The 3,995-nt window shown below is 38.6% G+C and overlaps 1 long non-coding RNA gene across 3 annotated transcripts; it reads right to left on the bottom strand.

The window, feature by feature from the left end:
* On the bottom strand, window positions 1-3,107 carry LOC143419541 (uncharacterized). 3 transcript variants are annotated; one of them, XR_013099539.1, is made up of 6 exons: window positions 3,067-3,107; window positions 2,814-2,945; window positions 2,336-2,399; window positions 1,819-1,971; window positions 1,362-1,449; window positions 1-779 (listed from the first exon to the last, which is right to left on the bottom strand). It is a non-coding gene; the product is annotated as an uncharacterized LOC143419541 (long non-coding RNA). The 3 variants fall into 3 exon arrangements; XR_013099537.1 differs by lacking the exon at window positions 3,067-3,107 and having other exon boundaries at window positions 2,814-3,052; XR_013099538.1 differs by lacking the exon at window positions 3,067-3,107 and having other exon boundaries at window positions 2,336-2,371; window positions 2,814-3,052.
* Between the last annotated feature and the right edge of the window lie 888 nt (window positions 3,108-3,995).

The raw sequence follows: 3,995 nt of genomic DNA, 5'->3' as shown, positions 1-3,995 counted from the left end.
TTGCAGGTCAAAACCTTTATTCAAGAGATGCAAAAATAACATTGATACAGTGACTGTCAAAAAATACAGCACTGATCATACTGTGACATCTTGGTTCAAAACAGCACACTTAGAAATATTCAACGTTCTTTACTTCAACTGAATGAAACTGAAAATACCATTTCACACGACCCATATGGGATATTTAGACTGTATAACTGTTCACGCTACATCTCTTCACTAGTAAAAGAAAGAAAAAATACAAAGAGAAATTGAAAAATGCTGCCAAACAGACAAACAGAGAACTTGTACAGAGCAAAAGGAAAAACAAACAACAACAAAAAACAGCTTGTCCTCATGGCAGTTGCATAGTATATAAAAATGAACCCTGCGATCCGTTCCTGGAATTGAGCTTCAAAAATGCAGCAGAACAAGTGTGAGATTTAAATGTCCTCTCACCTAGAGCTGATCAGCTTGCATGCATAACAGTGAGCTTTCCTTGCAGGAGCAGTTTTGTCTTAGTTGTGAGCTTTTCTTGAGAGCTGAGTTGCATCCAACTCCATTACCACCCTTTGAATCACCTCAAAAGTGTAGCAGAGCTGTGATGGGTAACTCATGTTGAAGGAATAAAAAAGGTCCAAACAGCATGGCTACTGCAAAGGTCACGTTATCCAGATCTTGAAGAACTACTATACCCTCGATGATGATGCCAACATCAGAAAAGTCATTGCCTGGTGCATCCTCTGGAGACAGATGTTCATTGTGGTTTTCTCAATCTGTGCAGTGGCCTCAGTCAAGTCCTGGTTAAACACAAAACATTTTTTTAAGATTCCCTTTTAAACTCATCTCTTTTGAATCTACCAGTTCTAATGTTAGAGTAATTTAAACCATAGTAAATAGCTATAGCCAAAGAGTGGCCTGCCATGCTGCCATTCATGGTCTAACAGAGTTTCTAAGAGAGGGTGAAAAACATAATAATTTCAAATGCTTTACATTAGTTTTTGTTAGAAAGACACCGGCCCATCAGAAATCCAGGTTATGTCACTCAGAAGATGTTAGAATTTAGACTTTCAGCCCCACAATTTGGTTAGCTGTTGGTCAGTTGGTCTTTTTTTCAAACAAAAGCTAATGTAAATACTGGGGGGATTTTTCTTTGTTCACTAGAATGACAAATTTAAAGTTTTTTCACACTGATGTGACCCCTAATACAGGGGTGGGGGTGGGGCCTCAAGGGCCGGCGGCCGAGTTCACTACTAGGCCTCATGTGAACTTCAAATTATTAAAGAGGACTACTGGTCCTAACCAGTCCAATGAGGATCAAGTGGATAACTAAATGCATTTTTAAATGTTGCAAAGCCACAATCTACTCATAAAACACTCACCATGAACTCCTGCACCAAGATGTTGCAATTGTCTTTCACACAGATGCGGAGCACTTTGATGAGACTCCCTTTGAGCATTAATGTCATCCTAAAGTATTATAACAAAGAAAACAGAGATTTGTGAACTTTTCAGTAGCACAGAAGAAAATGATCCCAGACAAAAACTTGACTTTTTAAACCAGTCAACATGCAACACCAGCATCTACAAAGCAATATCAAAAATTCCTGTTTGACATCAACTTTATGGATATATAGTTTCCAGAACATTTATTTTTTTAAAAAGATAAATTTTTCTCAGTGGGCCAGTAAATGCATAACGAAAATTATGGCATCCTTTCGGTGGAATCAGTACTCACGGGTAATAGTTGACTGTTTCAATGGATGCAGCATAAAACTCTTTTACTGACCTAATGCAATACATATACACTTTGTAGTTAAAGAATTTTAAAGTTCTTACTGTCATAATGGCAGCTACATCCTTTAGCTTTGTGCCCTGTTCCCCCGATCACTTTGCAAACACTTTCAGCAGACTGTCAGAGAGAAACTCAGCTCCGTCAGAAACCTTGACTGTAAAGGCATGGTTGGGATGCACTGGAATGCTGCATTTTATCTGAAATAACATTTTGAAATTTTGAAATAACAGCAGGCACTGTGCTTGGTTAATCAGTAATGTTTTGTTGAATAAAAACTGTGTTTCCAGATCTTATGGGATTAAAAAAATCCAAAGATGTTTGTTTCTGATTTGCAACCCAAGAACCCACAAGTTACAACCTCATTTTAGTTCAAGTGTGCATTAATGTGAGTCCAGTAATCACCTTTCTGACAATACATACAGGTATAAGTTAAACCTATGGCAGATTTTGGATTTCTCAGTTGTATTAATAGGGTGAGTATGCATGCACCAAATAATTATAAAAAACCTATTATAATTAAGTTACAGAAACCTTAAGCGAAAATAGAATATACTTTCTTACCATAACACCTTGAACCCACAATCCATCAGCTGACTCCTGGTGAAATGTAGAATAGATGTGGTCTCTCAATGTGCAGCAAAAAAAACAAAAAGAAAAGGACAGCAGGTGAGGGCAGGAGGGGTAGGGATGTAAGCTAGCATAATGCCGCTGATGATATTAGCTAAAGCTGTTCAATGTCCAAAATCTCACTAACACCACGGTGCAGTAAATACACAATGTAACTGAAGAGTCAGTTGGCAAATCTATTCACACAGAAAACCAAATTATGTTATGAGTGCCTCATAATTAGGTTTAATGTGATATTATGGCTCTTGTGCCAAAGACAAATTCAAATGAAAAAGCGCCAATTCTTTGACAACAGATAAAACAGCAAATAAGCTAATGGCTCTTTTTTAGCATGTTACATGGCGACACTCTAGACGTTTAACTACATTTGGCTGAAATATGGTAAATATTAATTCAAAAAATCAAGACATACCAAAAACGTAGAGTTGGCTGCTCGACTTGACTGAGATGGATGCCTTTTTTGAACCACGATCCAAAGCCCGCGAGATGAAATCACGCGTGGTTTCACGAGATTTAACGTTGCTATCTTATTGACTTACTTCACCTGAACATGATATGAACAATTTAATACACCCTTTCTGCATATCATGTAGTTTTTACACTATATAGTTACATTTATCTTTAAAACATGAGGTAATTGTGTTAAATACATGCAAGATGCTTACATAAATCCAAGAGATGGCCAGTCCCTTTTTTTCAGTGCAGACCACATTGTAACTCTGAGGTGTCAGTGTGGCTGCAGCGCCCTTGCTCATATTACTGGTATAATCCTGTCTGTGTCTCTCATGTGCCCTTTGAACAAATTAAGATAAGCTTAAATATACCACATGAGCTTTATTTGAGAACAAAGAAAGGATCGCGTGTCTTATGTGACTCTTGGACATTGTTGCTTTTGCCTCTGTTCGATCAAGCTGAATACTTAAGTCAAGAGGAGCAGCAGCTCAAAGCTGGAGAGCATTGAGAGATTTTTGTATTTTATTTTAATTTTAGTTTTGACATAGACAGTATATGAATAAAAATGAAAATTGCCATGTGGATGAAACAAAGGCTCCGAATTCTGTTTGTATCAAGTCGAGCCGATGCTTTGTAGGATGCTCAGCTGAGCAGGAACGCTCAGTCAGCAGGGTTCTCCTAGTGCTCCTCTCAGCCGCCTCGCCTTTAGTCTCTCCTGCCTACCAGACTGACACCTAAAGTGGCACTAATTGGCATGGGCTCTGACAGCTATCCAGTGTGCCTGCGAAACTTTTAATGACACGACTTACACCCAACAGCATCCAGACTCTCTTTCCTGTTAAGGGAAAGCCTGTAAAAAATACACTCAAGCTTTGCATACTCCCTGGCAGTGTGTTCTGTCTTGCTTTCCTTTTTCGTTTGCTCTTTCTTTCTCCCTCATGCACAAATACAGACACGCCAGCCCACACTGTCACATACCCTCACTAATGTAACGTTACCCATCGAAGCACAGATGGGTGCTGTCTGGCAGAGATGACGCATGGACCTAATCATTTATTTTCTCTAACTTGTGGATGGGAAATGAATTATGCATGCATAAAAGGGACTAAAATGTAGCACATGCTTATGAAATGCAATAAAA

The sequence above is a fragment of the Maylandia zebra genome, linkage group LG7, assembly GCF_041146795.1.
Source record: "Maylandia zebra isolate NMK-2024a linkage group LG7, Mzebra_GT3a, whole genome shotgun sequence".
NCBI classification, from domain to species: Eukaryota; Metazoa; Chordata; class Actinopteri; order Cichliformes; family Cichlidae; genus Maylandia; species Maylandia zebra.
Note: the sequence above shows the minus strand (reverse complement) of the source record. Positions and strands in the feature narration are given on the sequence as shown.